We start from the raw sequence: 20,515 nt of genomic DNA, 5'->3' as shown, positions 1-20,515 counted from the left end.
TTCATTTCCCATGCATAAAATCAGGCAGCAGCCCAGCCTTATCTTCCAAGGGGCAGTTCAGAGGGAGGACTTTATCTGCACCCTTGTCTGGTGCAGCCTTCCAGACCCCTTTCTCTCACAGGGCTATCTTTAGGACCCATGATGCTTCCCCTCCTGAGGGAGGAAGCGAAATGGCTGATACTAGAATCCAGAGACTAGCCATGTTTTGGTACCACTGATTCAAATCAAGATACGGTTTTTCAGTCTCCCCTCTGTCTTGCTGAACTCATTCCAGCTCCCTTACCAAGCCCATCTAGATGGAGAGACAGTTGGTCCTGGAAAATGTGGTGATTTCTCTAGTGAGGGAGGGCTGAGCTGTGGGGAGCCGGGCCCTGCTGGGGGCACCCCTGTGCATCCTGATGAGGCCTTCCATGGCTCCTTACAGATGGATGCTGTCTCCTTCTAGTTTCTAAAAGAGCCCCTTCATCACCCCTTCCTTCAGGAAGGCTGAGGGTGTTCTGGGTTGATCCAAGGACAGTTGAAGGTGACCCCTGTTCCCAGGAAATGCCCAATTCCATTTATGGACCTGTGATGTTTCATCCTGTGCCTGGGCCATCCACCCACCGTGGCTTCTCTGCCCTGACAGGTCGGGTGTGAAGGGCTGTTTGGCACTTCCCCAGGGAATGTCTTTAGCCCCTTTCGGAGGACCAGCAGGTGTAGTTGGGATGAAGAGCTCCAAGGGGCAAAGACTGTACAATTTTCTGTGTAGAATCTGTAAGAGCACCAAGCCCAAGTAGGCATGAAGCCCAACAAAGGCTTTTTAAAATTACCATGTGCTGTCCTTTCTCTGATTACAAAAGTAATACATATTCATGGTCAAAAATTTGGAAAATACAGAAAAGCACAAAGAAAAAAATTCATCCATATTCTACTACCCAGAAGCCACCACTATTAATATTTGAGGTGTATCACCTTGCTGTCCTTTCCTTTCTTTCTGACTCTTTATCTCTGTCTTTTAATAGGAATCTCATGCAGAAACACTTTCTTGTCTCCTACTTCATAACAGCATGTGGGGAGCATTTCCCTCACACAACAAACGCTGGGCAAAAAGTGTAGCCAGGTGTTTGGTCTGGGAAGCGTGGGAGAGCGGGCTCTCAGAGGGGATCTCAGCACTGACAGATGGGGCTCTCTCCTGCTTCCAGTGAAGCCAGAGGACCATATAATCCACGGGCGGGAGACGTAGCCCCAGAGGCGGGGCAGGGTGCAGGCCAGTGTCCCAGGGCATCTCGGGAGTGTGCCTGGCTGATCCTGTTGCCTCGCTGGAGGTCCCTTCCACTGAGTCAGCCACCTTCCTGTGTGGGCTCTTGCTGCAGCCCCAGCAGGCCAGTGGGAGGAAGGGAGAGGGCCTCTTTGCCGGTCACTTGGAAGCTCAGAACAACGCTAGGAATGTAAGGCACTTGGAGGGAGGGTGGAGTCGAGAGCGAGAAATAACAGTAACAAGGAAGCCGGTCCCATTTAACTGCAGAGCTTTACTTTAGCTAAGGGGGGCGGGGGGTGTGCGTCTGTGGCCCTAGGCTCTCCAGATGCCAGGCACATTGCTTCAGGATCTTGGTTTGGAGACTTGGCCCACACCTGTTGCCTGTCTGGTCCACACAACATGTCAGCTTCACCTTCCTTAAAGCATTCTGCCTGGGTCACCTGATCCGACAAAAGCCTGCCTCCTCTCTACACCCAGACATTCTTCTCTCTTCCCAACTCCACTCAAGATGCTCTTCCTTTAACGGCAACAAAAAAGCCCGAAATAACCTGATTGAAAAATGGACAAAATACTTGAATAGATGATATCCAGATGGCCAACAGACACATGAAAAGATGCTCAACATCACTAATTATTGAAGAAATGCAAATCAAAACCACAATGAGATGTCACCTCACACCCATTAGGAGGGCCACTGTTAAAAAAGCAGAAAATGACACATGTTCAGGAGGATTTGGAGAAATTGAAACCGTCCTGCACTTGTAGCGGGATTGTAAAATGACAGCCGCTATGGAAAACAGTATGGTGGTTCCTAAATAAATAAATGAATAGAATAGAACTACCATGCAATCCGGCAATCTCACTTCCGGGTCCATATCCAAAAGAGCTACAAGCTGGATCTCAAAGAGATACTTGCATGCCCATGTTTCTAGCAGCATTATCCACAGTATCCAAGAGGGAAGGAACCCGAATGTCAATTGATGGATGAATCGGTAAACAAAATGAGGTGTTACATACAGGAGAATATTATTCAGGCTTAAAAAGGAAGGACATTCTGATTCATGCTAAAACTTGGATGAACCTTGAGGATATTATGCGAAGTGAAATAAGCCAGTCACAAAAGGACAAGTACTGTGTGATTCCACTTTTGTAAGGTGTCTAAAGTAGTCAGATTCCCAGAGACAGAAAGTAGAATCATGGTTACCAGGGGCTGGGGGGGAGAGGGAGATGGGGACCTGTGGCTTAATGGATATAAGGTTTGTTTTGCAGGATGAAGAGTTTTGGAGGTGTGTTGCACAACAGTGTAAATGTACTTAACTACTGAGTTGTACACTTAAAAATGTTTAAGATGGCAAATTTTATGTTATGTGTGTTTTTTTTTTTTTTTTTTTTTTACCATAATTAAAAAGAAAAAAGAAAGAGATTTTCTCTTTGCCTTCTCTGGCCAGCCTACCAAAGAAAGAGCTACCCCTTTCCAGAGCTTCTCATGGGCCTGCATTTTCTACGGAAACCCCCTAAACTGACCTGTTACCTTTTTATATGGTCACATTTGAGCTTCCTTCCAGACAAGTTCTTTGAAGGCAAGGGGGTAAAATCTTCACCTCTTTGTTTTCCCCGTGGCATCGAACACAGTGCCTCAAACATAATGGTGGCCCAACTAATGTTTACACACTGAATTGTCACTTCCGTCCATAAGCTCTGGACTGTGGGCTGGAGGGCGATGGAGAGAGGAGAGAGGAAGAAGACAGTGCCCGGATAGGAGTGGGGTGTCCACACACGCCTTTTTAGGCAGCTGGTTTCTATTCGTGGCTCAGCTCACACATACACCTTCACCACACGCGTAGACAGTGACATTGGGGGAACGGAGAGAACTTGAGTTAGGGTTGCACCTATGGAAATGGGGTTTTGGACCCTTCCAGAGGTTTTCGACTCAAAATTTTTAGAAGACACTAACCGGAACCACCTGGGACATGTACCTAATTTTACCCTTCTTTGGAATTCCTAGAGAGGCAGATTCACCACTCTCCTCAGGAACATAGATCAGTGTCTTACAACTGAAGGGTTGTAAGAGCTGGGGAAGTTCCTCCTGACCTCTCACCTCCCTCCCTCTGGCCACCTTGTACACCTCTCCTCTGATGACATAGAGAACGCTCCCCGGCACGACGTCCCTTGTAGGCACTCTTAAAAACTGCCCTTGAACAGAATGAAGATCGCTTACATTAGGTATCAGCAATTTTCTCTTTGTAGGGTGGTTCCTCTGCTTAATTAATTGTCTGGTTCTCTTGAAAAGCAGTCTTTTCCCCCAGTTCATGTTTCGTTCTTGACCTAACATGGCCATTCCTGGCCTTTAGAATGGGATTTGCTTCTGGTGGGGAATTAAATTTCCATAGCAACGCTGGCAGCCATCTTCAGAGTACTGTCCCCCAGCCCGAGGGCAGGCTGGTACCGCACCTCAGGGCGGCGGTTTGCTGGGTTCTAAGTCTCCCTTTGGTCAGGGCGGACCATAGCCGCAGTGACTCAAACTACTAAGGGGACACACAGAAAACACATGAAGGAGTCTGCTTGCTTTTAGTTCCCGGGGACCCTGGGCTCCTGAGGACACACGGGTATTTACTCTGTAGGCTCACAGCATTTTTTTTTTTTTTTTAAACTGGGGATTGGAGGTTTTCATCTTGTTTCCGAATCAACTGGGCCTTTTTCTCTAAGCAGGGCACCCTGCTAAGGTCCAAGCGGGAGAAAGGCCTGAATCCTAGCTTTGGGGCTTTGTCTGTTTGTTTAAAGTTTATTCTTTACGGCTGTTTTTAAGTAAACTGTAAGCAATGTGAGGGTTTCTTCCCACTCTCTCTCTACCCCCAAACATACTACTCAGCGCCCCATCGGTTTGTGGAATCACTTCCAGAGTCACTAACATGGCAATCCAGGCCCCCAATTCACTGGGCTCAAGCCGCTTCCCTGGCCGTAACTCCCTCATTCCCCCTTGGGTTCCTGCCCTCCTGCCAACGGGATATTAGCCTGCTGTCAGAACACACCCAACACTTAATTCCTCTCTGTCTTGTGCTTGTGAGCTTGCCAACGCCTTTTCTCCCAACCCACTCGTTGAAGTTCCGTCCCTTCTTTAAGACAGGTCTTCATGTGTTGTGAGGAATTCATTCTCCTCAGCCCTGAGGGCTGCCGGATGGGGCTGGAGCCACCGGAAGCCCTCTTGGCCAGCGTTCCCATCCATGGGGAGCATGATCCCTTTGTCCCAGTGAGCTAGCCATTTTCTGGGCGTGCCATGTCGTGAAAAGATCCGGAAGCATTGCTTTATGGCCCAGCTCAATGCTGCCTCCCCCACAAAGCCTCTTCCCGACCCTCCAGCCAGAATTCTCCCTGCCTCCCTTGGATGCCTCCCCTGGTCCTTCTGGAGTGTCTTATGGTCTGCTTTGTATCATGGGTATTTATTGCTTTTCTATAGGCATCTTTCCTGCTTCCCTCCCCAAAGGATTGGGAGCTCTTGGAGAATTTTGTTCTTATTTAGTTACACACAGTATTTAGAACTTGTCCTACGTGTACTTGGGACTCCTTACATGTTGATTTGAAATCTAGAACTTCTGTAACCATAGATCGTCCTCCAAGCCGAACCCCCCTTGGTATGATGCTCCTGTTCTTATGACTCCACCACTGTTCGAAATGCTTTGGAATTTCTTTTCTGGAATTACTTTCAGAGAAGGTTTATGAGCCAAAGAATAAAACTAGTCTCTTTTCTTTAGAATCAAACAACTTATATTTAATTTTCATTTTGTTGCCATTGCTAGTCAACAAATATTTATTGAGCCCCAGGCACATAGTTCTGTTTTTTTGTTTTTTCAATTTAATATAAACTACTTGTCTACCTTATTGGCAAGATTTGGCTCCAAACAAGTTTGGCCTTTTTCCAGGAATTGAATCTACCCTCAAAACATTAAAGGTTTACTGTCTTGGAGCAGATTCACAACAATGAAAGCAAAGAATACAAAACTGCAAAACAAAAAACAAAAAACAAAAAACAAAACTTAAGGCAAAAACAAAACAAAACAAAACAGTGAGTGGTAACATCACTGGGATAAATGCAGAGCCTCCCAGAGTCCTACCTTACAAGGGACAACATTAACTTGGATGCATGAAATCTGGCGTGTTTGTTTAAAGGACGCAGTCTCCCTGGCTTATGTCATAACTCATACAGGAATCTGTCACTCAGCGAACAATGAGTCAATACTGTATGTAGTTAGATTACGGCATTTGAAGCCCACGGATGCAGTTTATGTGTTTGCTGCGTCGCCCACCAGCTGGGCTACCTTGGGCACTCATTGAAGTTTCTGATAGTTCACTCACCTTTACAATGGGGTGGGTGGTGGTGGTGGTAACTACTTAATAGGGCTGTTGGTAAAGATGAGTGTTGGCTCTGGCATCCAGATATTCTGATTTTAAAGAAAATACCTACCAACATTTTGGATTATTATTTCTCCCCCCCAGAGAATAGAAGGGCTAAGGAATAAATTGCCGCCTTCACACTTTTAGAGACTTAGATTACAGACTGGCTTTACGATACTGATTCCTCTGAAGAAAACTGTGGAAGTCCTGGCATTTGGTTGCTGTAGAAATGATATGGGTGAGAGCCCATGAAGAACTTCCCCTGAATATGGCTAGGCAGAGGGAAGGGCAAGTGAAGAAGACCAAGAAATTATTTATTAAGAAGCAGGATCTGCGGTGCCTGGGTGGCTCAGTCGGTTAAGCGTCTACCTTAGGCTCAGGTCATGATCCCAGCGTCCAGGGATCGAGCCCTGCATCAGATTCCCTTCTCAGTGGGGAGCTTGCTTCTCCCTCTCTCTGCTCCTCCCCCCATTCATGCTCTCTCTCTCTCAAATAAGTAAATAAAATCTTAAAAAAAAAAAAAAGAAGCTGGATCCTAGCTTGGCCAAGTGCATCAAGTAATTCCTGATTTCTTCCAGCAGAGTAGCTATTTGGAAGACAACTGGGACCTTCTTCTGAGCTGTGGGCTCTGCTTTACACCAGCTGCTGTCCTCCAGGCCTGGCACACGAGGCCTGCTGGTCAGAGGTCAGCTTCTCCAGAGCGCCTGCCCAGACGATTGTGCCAATAGATACGGTGACTTCCTATGTGCCAGGCGTTTCACACAAACCCAATTCACTTCGCTCAAAGAGGTAGGTACCTGTTTTATGGATAAAGGAACGAAGGCTGTGAGAGGCTAGCAAACCGCCCATGGTCACATAGTGAGTCAGGGGTCTGAGATATCTTAACATCCCAGCATTCACATCACTCCTTGGCCCCGTCTACTTTAGGAATTTGAAGATTTGTTTAAATGAATGAATTCCTTCGTTATCACATTTATTGTGGGTCCTCCTCCCACAGTGTTTAGGCTCCACGAGGTTAAGAATTTTTATCTTTCTTGCTAACTGCTGAATCCCTAGTACCTGGAAGAGTGGAAGCACACATCAGGGATGCTTAGTAGCTTTTGTTAAATAAATGAACTTCTTCATACATTTGTAATATATTGCTTTTTTTTACCCCCCCCCTCCTTTTTTTAAAGTACATTGCTTTTTAGGAATTCTGAGCTGTGTGTCCCTGGGCCTTCTGAGAGCTCTGTATTGCACAGGTGGATTTCAATCAGTGTTATTAATCAATGCACCAACTCTATACCAGGGAAAACATATTCCCAGTCTAAAGCCTGTTTCCTGTGGGCACTTTTCTTCTTTAGAGGTGATCATAAGCCTCGGAAATCAACTTGTCTCAGAGTTGTCATGATAAATAAGGCCACAGATGTGATGTTCTGGTGTTTGTTTAATTCTTATACGCTTCTCTTTGCCACAGTCCCCAACCCCTGTGGTTCCACCCACAGCTATTCAGTTATCCGCTTGCCCTCCCAGTGCCTAAGTGGAGTTACGTGATTCTAGTCCAAACCCCTTGTATTACAGCGGAGGAAACCGAGACCTGAGATTGTTCACTGGCCCATGGTCAGGCAGTTAGCAGAGCCTGGAATCCAGGGCCCGCCGGCTTCCCAGTCCAGTGTGTCTTCTCTGCCGCCATGTGCCCTGGGCAGGAAGGCCTTGTAAGAACAGGGATGAAAACAGATGTCACTTGTCCCAGGGATGTTGGGTTCGGGGTGAAGGGATGACAGAGAGGAGCCAAAGGGTGACAAGCACCCCTCCTTGCTCTCCGCCACCACGAGGCCACTGTGCTCCTCGGCAACCCCTTCAAATGATGGCATTTTCAGCAAATGGAAGGGAAGTAGGTCTTTCTCTTTCCCTCCCCCCACCCCCCATTGTAATTAGTTGTCAAAAAATTTTAGATGGAAGGGGGAATGCTCAGGTCCTGATGAGATGATACAGCAAAGATTTCATTTCATCTTGAATTTGACATTAAACTTTAATAGTCTCAAGGACAAGAAGCCAAGAGATATCAGATGTAATGAGATAAAGCAAAGTTTCTCTGACAGCAAATTTGATCACAAATGGGCTCCGAGATTGCTTCTTTGATATAAATGAAACATAATTCATCTTCCAGCGCCCCGAATGGGCTTCCAGGCTGGGGATGAGGCTGGCATCTCTCTTGCCTGGCTCTGACAAGTGGCAGCACAGGGAGGGGGTGGAGGCTTCGCCGGACCCCGCCTGGGCAGTCCAGCCGCTCTGTCTGGGAAGCGCGGGGCCAGCAGCTGCAGTAGCTGGAGGGTCGGGCGGTTCCAGTGGGTGCAGACACCTTCTGCTCGGAGCTGGGTTTTGACCTGGGAGGTTCTCCTCAGGCTCCGAATGGCAAAGAGGGTGTCAAGCAGGACAGGACCCCCTTACACGTCTGGGCTCTGTGGGAAACTGCTCTTTGATGATTTCCTGGTTTGGACATGCAAGGAGCACAGCAGTTTATTTTGAACGACCCCATTCATCCTCTTCTGACATATTTTCTTGAAGCAGTTCCTTCCTTTCCACACTTCCTGTGGCTGCCCAACTTCAGACAGCGCGGTGCTGGGGCAGGGCAGGGTGGAGGGTTCCAACCTCCCAGTCTCTATAAGCTCCGCACTGGTTTTCTTAATCTTGCATAAATTACCATGTTAATTACAGGGCCTGCTCACCACCTGTCAGCAAGGTGTTGCCCTCAGCCTGTCTTCCGCCGAGTACCGCAGGTGCTGCTTGGGCAGCCCCTCAGGGCTGGGCAGCGCCACCCCTGCAGCCTCCTGCCTGGCCTCCCGGCCTCCAGCCTTTGGCCCCTTCTGGTCCTTCCTCCTCAGGTCACAAACCTGCAGATACTTTAGGACAGATGCCTTACTCTGATGCCCCAGGCCCTCCGCAATCTGGTGGCCCATGCCCTTGTGTGCCTCTCCAGCCTGTCCTTCATTCGTGGCCACAGTGGGGGAAAAGACTCCCCACGCAAACCATAGCCTTCTCATATTTTTGCTTTTGAAGTCCACTCAGGAAGCTCTTCCCCTGGTCAGACAGTGCTCACTCTCCTTCAGTCCTGAGGTTGCTTCCTCTTCTTCTTCTTTTTTTAAGATTTATTTTATTTATCTGAGAGAGAGAATGCAAGTGCACACACGGCAGGGTGGGGGGTGGTGGGGAGGGTCAGAGGGAGAGGGAGAGAATCTCAAGCAGACTCCTCGCTGAGCATGGAGCCCAAAGACGTGGGGCTTGATCTCATGACCCTGAGATCATGACCTGAGCCAAAATCAAGAGTCGGACACTCAACCGACTGAGCCATCCAGGCGCCCCCTGAGATCACATTTTCTGAGAAACCTTCCCTTCCCAGGTCTGCCAGAAGACAGCTCCCCTCCTCTGGGTTCCTGGACTACTGTATGACTCAGGGTCTGTCTTCCCTGTCTTACTGCTATTCCTGCACATTCTTTTTCTAGACCAAGAGTCCAAAAGCCATGTCTCATTGATCTTTATATATCCCGGGGCTTATCATGGTGCCCAGCTTGGAGCAGATACTCAGTGAGGGCACATTAGATGAAACCAAATCCTGGCCCATAGCATGGTCTTCTGGGACATGCCAGGCTCAGTTTGGCCAATTAATCCTCCCCAGTGGTTGAGAGGATCAGAATGTGTGCACACTTACCTGTCTGCCCAGGGTGGAACAAATACACCAAGTATAGTAGTAGTTCAACCTAAATAACTTTGTCCAAATTCTCCTTGATTGAGGGGCACCTGGGTGGCTCAGTCAGTTAAGCATCTGCCTTCTGCTCAGGTCATGATCCTGGGGTCCTGGGATTGAGCCCCATGTTGGGCTCCCTGCTCAGCAGGGAATCTGCTTCTCCCTCTCACTCTCCCTCTTGTGATCTCCCTCCCTCTCTCTCTCTCTCTCAAATAAATAAATAAATATTTACAACAAAACAAATTCTCCTTAATTGAGAGTTTGGGATTGCAAAATTGAGACCAGACTGCAGACAGCTCTGCGTCTTCCCCTCTTTCCTAGAGGCCCAGAGTGAGGGCTCAGGTGAAGGTGTCTTTATCTTTTTCAGCTGAAGACAGCCTGAACATGTGATGGGGAGAGAGTTCTGGGAGTGGGAGTGGAGGCAGAACAGAGATGGAAAGCAAGGGCTGGTGCACTCATTCTGGGGAAAGAGAGCTCTGGGTCCCATCAGAAATGTAGATTTAGCCCAAATGTCCATCAACACATAAATGGATAAACAAACTGTGGTACATCCATACAAAGGAATATTATTCAGCCACAACAAGGAATGGACTACTGATACCTCCTGCCATGTGATGAACCTCAAAAACATGATGCAAGCTGAAAGAGGCAGGCATAGAGGTTCTCTATTGTATGATTCTGTTTACATGAGCGTCCAGAATAGGTAAGTCTGTAGAGACAGAAAGCAGATTGGTGGTTGCTAGGGGCTGGGAGGAGGGAGTAGAGGTATGGGCTTTCCTTTGGAGGTGATGAAAAAATTTTGGAACTAAACAGAGGCGGTGGTTACATAACACTGTCAATGTATTAAATTGTCTACTTTATATGAATTTCATCTCAATGAAAAAAGTTAAAGATAAGCAAACACAAAAGGGAATGTGGGTTTCATTCTGGGGGATCTGGGGAAATTCTACTAGACATCTTTCCTGTTGTCTGGTTGTTGTCTTATGAAGCTGCCTGCATACATGTGTGGGTGTCTACCAGAGCTGTCACTCTGTGCAACCCCAGGGGCCACCACTGACATGATGGTCCATGCATGGAGCAGAGTGGGCCTGTGTCCACCCTGGGGTGTCATGGGACCTCTGGCCACAAGAGGGGGATGGCAGAGGCTCTAGGCCAGACTCCTTCATCCATGTCTCCTGATCACATAGTCATGATGTGATTTATTTCCCTCCCTGTAGCTGCCAACCAAAAGGCCTGACCGCTGATGATCAGGAGCCAGTGGGTAGAAAGAGGGTTTGCTCCTCTGTGGCATCAGTCTCCATCCCTGCTGTCCTGCCTGTCTCCCCACACAGTGGTCATTGCCTGCACTCTCGAGATATAGTGGCAAGGGAGGGGGAAAAGACCCCAGGTGATGATAGAAGAGACCCAAAATCATTATTTTAATGGAGTCATTGGCTGTGCTTCCAAATCTCCTTATCAATGTCATTAGAATTTATTTGATTGCATACTCTCCCTCTTCTCTCCCTCTCTCTCTCTCTCCTTTCTCATCACAAATGACTTTCCTCATGGATATGTTACTCTCGGGCATGACAGGTTTCCTCCTGTTGGGACCTTTGAGGCACCGATGGCAGTGTGCAGGAGCTCCTGCTCACTCAGAGCTGGCTACGGAGCCCTCCCGCCCCTGGACACCAGCTTCTCTTGCTCCCAGGGCCCTGGGGTTGGAGAGGATCGTAAAGTGCTTCTAGCCTTCTGTCTGGTGGTGTCTCCCTCAAGAACTCAGAAATCCTGTGTCCTATTCCCATGACCCACAACACAATTTAGGGACAAGAGCTCAAAGAATTTTGTTTTGCTCCTTAATGCAGAATTCTTTTTTTTTTTTTAATTTTTTATTGTTATGTTAATCACCATACATTACATCATTAGGTTTAGATGTAGTGTTCCATGATTCATTGTTGTGCATAACACCCATTAATGCAGAATTCTTAAACCACGTGGAATTCTCCATCCTGGTAGTGGCCTCCCCTCCCATCCTATCTGGGCCTTGTAGACCAGAGGCTTGCGAGACAGTTTCCTAAGGGCTGTGGGGTAACCTGCATACCATGGAGGGGTAGAGGTAGGCATCAGGGGCTTGGAGACCTTGGAGGGTTGGCCTCTGAGGGAAGGATCTGGAGGCGAGGGGGAGGATGGCTCTGCAGCTATTGTCTGCTGGGTGAGCCCCCAGGGGTCCTTGTCACACTGAGCGACTACCCCTCTGTTTTCTGCATGTGGAAAAATGCTTTAGAGGGGCCACCTGCTCTGCATTACATTTCTAGAGGGCTGGGGGTCATGCCTTGTAGGGACAAAGGGTGAGAAGGAGACTATGTGGCAGTGTGGTGGCGGTGTGGGGGATGACTTTGGGCAAGTCATGTTCCCTTTATGGGCTGGATGGGTCGGCTTGGACTGCTATAATAAAGTACCACGAACTGGGTGGCTTTAGCACAAGAGAAATTTATTGTCTCACAGTGCTGGAGCCTAGAAGTCTCAAATCAAGGTGTCGGCAGGGCCATGCTCCCACTGAAAACCGTAGGGGAAGATCCTTCCTTGCCTCGTCCAGCTCCTGGTAGCTCCAGACATTCCTTGGCTCGTGACAACAGAGCTGTAGCCTTCACATGATGTTCTCTCTGTGTCTCTTCCAGGCTTCCCTCTGTGCATGTCTGTCTCTATGCCCACATTTCTCCTTTTCATAAGGACACCTGTTCTGTCTCGTGCCCTCATTTTAATGTGGTTGCCTCTGTAAAGACTCGATTTGCAAATAACTTCTCATTCTGAGGCCCCAGGGGCTAGAACTTCCACATGTCTTTTTGCTGAGGGGAAAAAACCAACCCCTCCCCTGGGCCCCGTTCCCCTTGCCCGCGCAGTGAAGGTGGGACCAAGGGTCCCTCCACCATGGACCTCCCATGATCCTGTTCCACTTGCCAGAAGCTTCCCCGTTTTGTCACTATAAATGACAGAACACCTAGGTCCCCAAGCAGAGGAAAAGGAGGGTTTTGTACAAGGCTGGTCAAACCCTGAGAATCTCCTGGGGAGCCAGCTAAAGTGGCATCATTCTGGTCCCACTCCCAGAGATTCTGACCCTATGGGATTCGCTGAGGTCCGAGGGTCTACACTTCTACATGCTCCCCGGGATTCTGATGCTGGTGGTCCTCAGACCTCAGTTTAAGAAACTGCTTTTCACAACATATATGTATGTCAAAACATCAAATCAGACACGTGAAATAGCTATAATTTGAATTTGTTGATTATACCTCAGTGAAGATGGGGGAAGAAAAGAAATGCCACATTGGCTCTTGGGTCAGCCTCAGGTACAGACCTCACGGAAGAGGTGGAGCAGAGATGCTGGGAGGGCGGCCTGGGGGAAGGGCAGTCTGAGCTCAGCCCTCAGCACCTTGGATGCACTGCCCGAAGCTTAGTGGCAGGGGCCGCCCAGAGAGCCCTGCGCAGGGGCAGCTCTGCACGGTGCCTGCTCCCCGGCTTCCCTCAGGCCCCGGGCGGGTGGAGAATCTGGGCTGTGAGAAGCAGGCAGGGGCTGGTGGGACAGGCAGGCAGCCCCTGTCACCTGGACGCCTGTGACAAACACCTTTCATTTTCACTGAGAGGAGTCAGTCACGTTCTGTGGTCCCAGATATCCTTCCTTAATTGGTGAGACGGGGCTGATTTATTTGTTAATTAACAGATGGAGACGCATGCAATAATGTGGTTTGCTTTATTTATACTTGACAGTGGTGGGTTTCTGGAGAAGGGCCCGGGGAGGAGGGAACTGCCTGAAGGCGGGGCTGAGTTACCGGGTGTGGGGGGAAGATGAGTCATACCTGGGCAGGGGACCCTAGTGGCTGCTTCCCTCCCCCCAGGTGGGTCCCACGTTTCTCTCCTGACCAGGAAACCAGTGTCTGCCCCGTGACGTTGGCACATTTGTTTGGTCAGGCGAACACCGAAGGTATTATTTTTTAAAAAGCTCGATTCTTCCTCTTTTCTTTCGTTATTTCTTTATTCCCTCCTTCCGCAGATACTGAAATTCGAGGTACTGTGCTGGGAGCTGGGGAGCCAGCAGTGAGCATCATGGACACAGCTGGGTTTCAGAGAGTACTTGCCCTCTTTTATGCAGTGAGGTAACCCTGAAAGGGCTGCTTTGTTAACCATCTTCCTCCATGCTCAGTGTGAAGGAAACTGGATCCCACCAGAAGACGTTACTGCAGGAAGCTTTGTGGCAGCTGGGCCCTCGATAGACACCTCTTCTACACTAGATAGACCTTGTTGGGGGGAGTGAGTCATCCCCAGTACCATTCCAGAACAATTGGAAGGCTTTCCCTCAAGGAGCTCACATGGGGACAGAGGCCTGGGGCTGCCCACGCTGAGCGGTGTTCGCAGGCCTCCAACCTGGGATGTGGGCAGTCCTGGATATGCCTCCCTGTGTCCCCCCCTCTCCCCTCCGCCCTGGTCCAAGCCTTTTATTTATTTATTTTTTATTTTTATTTTTTTTTTAAAGATTTTGTTTATTTATTTGACAGAGAGAGACACAGCGAGAGAGGGAACACAAGCAGGGGGAGTGGGAGAGGGAGAAGCAGGCTTCCCGCGGAGCAGGGAGCCCGATGCGGGGCTCGATCCCAGGACCCTGGGACCATGACCTGAGCCGAAGGCAGACGCTTAACGACTGAGCCACCCAGGCGCCCCTGGTCCAAGCCTTTTAATTCCAAAGGTGGGGACCGGGCTTCCAAGGTAAACTTTCCCTTTGACCCACAGCTCAAACTCTCTTTAAAAGACCTTGGCGAGTAGACGGCCTCGTCTGGGCCGAGTACCAGAAGTGAGCCGTGTCTCTACGTATTTCGTCATTCGTGGTGTTCAGAGGTTTTCCTATATCATTGTGCCTTTGCACATTCGATCCCCATAACCAGCCTGTGAGGTGGGCACTACACTCCCCTTCATTTTACAAAAGAGAAAACAGGGGTGTGAGGAGGTAGAGGCGTCCCAGTTAGCCAAGGGCAGAGTGAGGCTTCGCTTCTGGGGGCTCTCAACCCCCTCCAGGATGCTCCTCCCAAGGTAAGGTAAGCCTTGCCTATGGCCAGAGCCCGATCTGCACGCATTCCAGATCTACCTTCGCTTTGTCTCCCTATGTGCACGTGCTCACCCCCAGGTGAATATCAGGACACAGTGTGGGCTTGTACAAATCCGCCGCCGTGGGAAGCCAGACCGGCCCGGTACGGGGCTGTATGTCCTTTTCACCCCACCTTGCTGTTTCTCCTTCTCTACGGACCGAGGGCCACATTAACGACATTTCAGATAGGCTGAAGGAATAAGAGCCTCCACAAAAACAGCAGTTGCAGGCAGGCAGGCAGCATAAAGTCTCTGGGCTCAGGCTCTGGAGCCGTCCTATTTGTGGTCACAGTCCTGCTCTGCCGTGGGCCAGCAGTGGGAGCTCAGGCAAGTGACTTGACGTCTTCGGGCCTCAGTTTCTCCCTGGGTTCAACGGGGAGAGCCTAGTCCCCGTCTCATACCGGGATAGTGGAGATTAAGTTAGGTGACGCACGTAGAGCGCCCAGCATGGTCTCAGGTAGCGGTGATAAGGGTGAGGATGTGGATGAAGAAGAAGAAGGGGGCGGGGGAGGAGGAAGAGGAAAAGAAGGACGGGAAGAGGTCAGGCCTGTTCAGAAGAGCGCTGTGAATGTCCTCATGGCCAACTTTGGGGAGAATATGCTCATTCCTCTGGCCCAGAAGAGGCTGCCTGACAGCTAGGGGGAAGTGTCCCTTAGCAGATGGGCAAGGCGAGGAGCAGCTTCAGAGGATCCCCCTTGTGGGGGTCAACCACGTGTCCGCACACATGCCCGCTCCCCCTTGGCTCTGGGGAGCACCTTGACAGTGAGTCGTGCAGAGTTGAAGTGCCAGCTTCTAGCTCCTTCTATTCAATTCTGCAGAGCCCTTTGCTGCGGTCGATGAAAACAGATGGTGTAAGTAATTAGGAAGACGAGCAGCTTTGCTAAGACCCCCAAGAAGGTAGCTGTTTCTGCCGAGCATTCATAACAGTTACCACTGTGCCCCAATCAGGTGGCAGGTCCTCCACACAACAGTCAAAGTGACCTCATCAGAGGGTAAATCAGACCTTGTCCCTCTTCTGCTCAGAAAGGATCCCCATGTCACTCAAAGAAAACAAGAAAAAAGCCAAAGCCATACTGTGTCCCATCAGGTCCTATGGTATCTGACCTCCCATTCCCCCTTGGACCTCATCTCTTGCTACTCTGCCCCTCTTTTGCTGCCCCAGCCACACCAGACGTACCAGGCACAGTCCCACCTCAGGGCCTTTGCACTGGCTATTTCCTGTGCCTGGAATGCTCTCCCCTAGACGTCCCTCTGGCTCACTCCCTCACTCCTTTGAGTCATTGCTCAAATGCTCCCATCTCTGTGAGGATCACCCTGACCATTTTAAGTTAAATTGTACACCTTTCCCTACTGCCTTACTCTGCTCTACTTTCCCCTTAAAAACCCTTGCCCTCTCATATACTAGATAATTCTCTAATTTATTGTGTTTTGCCTGCTTTCCCAATTAGAATAGAAACTCTATGAAGGCAGAGATTTTTATCTGTTTTGCTTAATGAGGTAGTCCCAGCTCTTAGACCAGGGCCTGGCACGTGGTATGAGCTCAATTAACGTGCGTTGATAGGTAAGTGCTTTCTGTGTATTTGCTTACTTAATACTTACAACAAACTTACAGGTAGGTACTAGCATTAGCCTCATACTACACTTAAGGAAACTGAGGCTCAGAGAGATCAAGCAACTTTTTCAAGGCCATACAACTAAATAATGGCAGAGCTCATTTTGGAACCTAATATCACTTTATTTTTTTTAAGATTTTATTTATTTATTTGACACACACACACACATAGAGAGAGAGAGAGAGAGCACAAGCAGGGGGGAGTGGCAGGCAGAGGTTCAGGCTCCCCGCTGAGCAAGGAGCCTGACACGGGGCTTGATCCCAGGACCCTGGGATCATGATCTGAGCCGAAGGCAGACGCTTAACTGACTGAGCCACCCAGGCATCCCCTAATATCACTTTAGAGCTGACGCTGTGGTCAATTAATTAAACTATGCTGCATCATCCAGCCATCTTGCCACCACGCATCCATCCAACTCTCCACCCTCTCCCTCTCTCACTGTCTCTGTGGCAAAATCTACTTTGTACCATGAGGGGCTTATGGATCCAGAGAAGAAAAGACAGAACTGAGTGATCATTGCCTTCAAGGGGTGCAGCGTCCAGCAAGGCAGACCGCCAAGGGGCTACATTCAGGTTCGTAGGAAAGGAAGCTGGTTACAAGCGTGACTAAGCTGGAAAATCTGCTATGGTTTTCTTTGCGATCTGGCTTCTGGTGATATGAATCTGTTTTCATGTCGTCTGTGTACCACAATAACCACAAACTCTGCACAAAAATCTCTACATGGGAAGGCAGAAGTCTTATGCGACTATTTCATTTGGTGCCTGACACAGTGTTGGTCCCCTGAAAGCTCTTGGTAGAAGTGACAGGAGGTGGGGGTTGCTCGAAGCAGATGATCATTCTCTTGCTGCTTTAGTTCAAGATTGCCCTGGCTGAAAATGACAAGGGAGGAAAATAATCAAATTGTTCTTCTATTTATGTGCAATCCCAAAGGCTGAAGGTTAGGTTTTTTTTAAGTTTTGATCAGTGAAGTGTCCATATAGGAGGATAATTGAACCTAGTTTCTTGGTATGAGATGCAGGTTTTGTGAAGATTCTTTCCTACCGGTGAAATGTTAACACGATTCCATTGCGTTATTTTTACTTCCAGGAATAATGGTTAACTTATGCTGAGCATTAACACGGTGCCAGGCTGGTGCTAAGTGCCTTACATATGTTATTTCATTTAACGATTACAACCCCCACCCCAATAGGTGGATGATAATAGCTCTTTACATAGAAGGAAACAGATTTGGAGAGATCCCTAAGATAAGGTGCTCAGTCTAGCCCCGTGCGGGGAGTAGAGTGGGTGCTCAAACAATGTCCGTGGCCCCCTTCTCGGCTACTCTCCGTCATTGTAGAAACCTTGAACTTGCCTAGACACACCTGGAGTCCATTAGTATTTGCTGCCTGTACCACCTCTGGGGTTAATGAGTTTTATAAGCTGACAACCAGCTGTGCCAAGCAGTAGTTCTTCCTTTCATTTGTTTTAAACTACCTATTTCAGGCTTCAAGTGGTGCCTCTGTAGATCCAGTGATTCAGGAGTTGATGAGCACATTCATGCTCATCTTTGATAGCCTTTAATCTTGCAGCCATTTATTGTGCACGTGCTATGTGCCAGGCTTTGTGCTGCTGTCTGTGGATACACACAAGAAATCTTCCCTGACCTTAAGGAGCTCTTACTTAAAAGACTTTGATGACTGGATTCTGTACCATGGTTGTGGGGAAACGGACTTTGGAACCAAGCCAGCAGAGGCTACATCTGAGCACACAGGCTGTGCACTGCACAATTCCAGGTGGTGTCATCCACAACGGATACAATTATGCACTGTGGAGTTGTGCAGTGCACGACCTGCACATCCATGTACGGCGAGCTTGTAGCTGCTGGGGTACCGGAGGGCAATGGGGGGTGGAGGGTGTCATAAGCAACTTACTAATATTTATTTTATTATTATTTTTTTATTATTTATTTGAGAGAGAGAGAGGGATAAAGCACAAGCAGAGGGAGCAGCAGAGAGAGAGGGAGAAGCAGGCTCCCCGCCGAGCAGGGAGCCCGATGCGGGGCTTGATCCCAGGACCCTGGGATCATGACCTGAGCCGAAGGCAGACGCTTAACCGACTGAGCCACCCAGGCGCCCCTTACTAATATTTTCTTTAAAATTCCATTTCCTTATCTCTAATATGGTAATCCCACTACCTTCCTCACAGAGTTGCCTTGAGGATTAAAGGAGATCATGCATGCCGAGTGAAGATTCTAGTGTCCGGCACACAGGGGCTGCTGAGTAAATAGGAACCTCTATCACCTTCTTTCCAGAGTCAAGAGGGTGCTTTGGTGAGGAGTGAACTCTAAATGGGTCTGATCTTATCTGGGAAGGCTCAGGCCTAAAGTCCTACCTGAGAACATGCACGTGCCTTATTGAGTCCTTGGCACTAATCAATAGAAATAGTGTTCTCAACTGTAGCTGGAAGGTTAGAAACCTCATCTGAGATCCTAGAGATGAAGTGGCTGCACAGGATCCTCCGCATCTCTTTCTTGCAAAGCTTAGACACAATAATAATAAAAATGACTTATTCCTGTTATCTAATAAATATTTGACATTTTTGGTTTGCCAGAAACTTTGAACACCCTCCTTAGATGTGGGTAGTTCACACAAATTTTGAATGATTCTTCCTAGGGTAGAGGCCACAAGACTTGCACGGTCAGCCTCCCTTGCTGGTGAGGCCTGGCTTGTGGCTGAGTTTGCACCAATCAGACTCGTCCACAGACACGGGCTTAGAGAGCAGACAGTCGGGGAAGGTGGCCCAGCAGGGGGTATTCGGTTTGCGGGCTGATGCGATGGTGGAGGTGTTTGTTTCTCTGAGGGTGGCAGTGGCAGAAGCTTCCAGCAAATGGGAAAAGCGGTGGGGGTGTTTTCGCAGGAGACCTCCCACAGTGAGGTTAGGCATCTGTCCTGACTTCATGGCTCTGGACACTTTCAGCCTCACTTAAGTCAGTCACTGAGAAGCCCCCCCGCCCCCCCAATGGAGGCCTGCCCTCCATTAGGCTCTGCATGCCTCCTCTTCTGCCTGAATGTCTCCTTCCTCCTGAGCTCCTGCCCTCTGGGATTCATGGTCAGCCATCAGCAAACTGGCTTTTCTTAATCTCTTCTTTGAAATTCCCTGGTTCTACCCTAAGGACATCATTTTCTGGGGAGCTGGGCCTGGAGGTGGCTTGGGACCCTTCCTTGCTTCTCATGGCTGCTTTCACCCTATTCTCGATCTCCTTTCTAAGAACCCGCAGCGTGGGGACTCATGTCCTCAGGAGTTGTGGTTCCCTAATGATTCTTGGTGGCTTGCTCTCATTTCTTCTAGATTTTAGCTCCTGGATCACCGTTTCTCTCCGATACTACCTGTCTGAAAATTCCTGGTGGGTTCAATATCTACAAGCCTTCCAGGACCTTGGCTTCTCAGTCCTTTGACCTCCTCCTCTAATGTTCTTGTTTTCCACCCTATGCCAGCCACCCACTCCCTTGGCCGTACCCTACACCTTGTCATTGCAGCCACTGCCGCCCCTCCAAGATAGGCATGTTAAGGAGCCCCCACTTTTATTCTCTGACCCCTATGTTTATTCTTAAGTGCTAGTACCCCGACTCTAACAATCATTCCTCCATTGGAACATACAGTTCCTTGATTCAAATACCCTTTGGGGATACCTGCCCTTCTCAGGCCCTCCCTTTTATCACCATCCAGCTTAAATTCCAGAGTCCATCTTTATAATCCTTCTTTGGCATACCCTTCAGCTCCTTTGCTTCTTCTCTCTTTGCATTTGAAGAGCAAAGCCCCAGTTCTGATGAAGTCCAACTCTCTGCTGACTTTGAGCTTCCATGTGGGCAGCTGAACATGGCGGGAGAAAAAACAGAATCTCATGTGACTAATGTTACTCCACATTCATGAGCAAGACCTCAGGTGGCCCCATGTGCTGCGGACAACCCTGCTATTTCTTCCCACCTCTCACTCTTCCACTGTCCCCCATGCCTATGTTATCCCTTTCCCCTCCTTGTTCTTAGCTGATGACTTTACCTCCTATGCCACCACCACCGCATCGACCCACCCACGCACCTGCCTAACATCCTATCTCTCCTGTTCTGGGTGTATCACCATGCTCCTGGTCAAGTGTGTACTTAATCCCACCCCCACCAGATTTCCAAAGGTGTTACCTGCAATTCTCCCTGCTGTCTCCTGTCTCATCCATATCCCACTCTCTGCTGCATCATTTTCTCAGCATAAAGCATACTATTACCTCTCTTACCTTGAAAAAATTGTCTTGACCCCTTGTCTCCCTTTAGCAGATCCCTCCAAAGAGTTGTCAGTGTCTGTGCCTCCAATCTCTCTCCTCCAGTTTTCTCTTCAACCCATCCCAGTTAGGCTTCACTCCCCCGCTGCAACTGCCCTTGTCAAGGTCATAAATGAGCTTTGAGTTGCTATATCCAA

The sequence above is a fragment of the Phoca vitulina genome, unplaced genomic scaffold (genome assembly GCF_004348235.1).
Source record: "Phoca vitulina isolate PV1807 unplaced genomic scaffold, GSC_HSeal_1.0 scaffold38, whole genome shotgun sequence".
In the NCBI taxonomy this organism is placed as follows: Eukaryota; Metazoa; Chordata; class Mammalia; order Carnivora; family Phocidae; genus Phoca; species Phoca vitulina.
Note: the sequence above shows the minus strand (reverse complement) of the source record.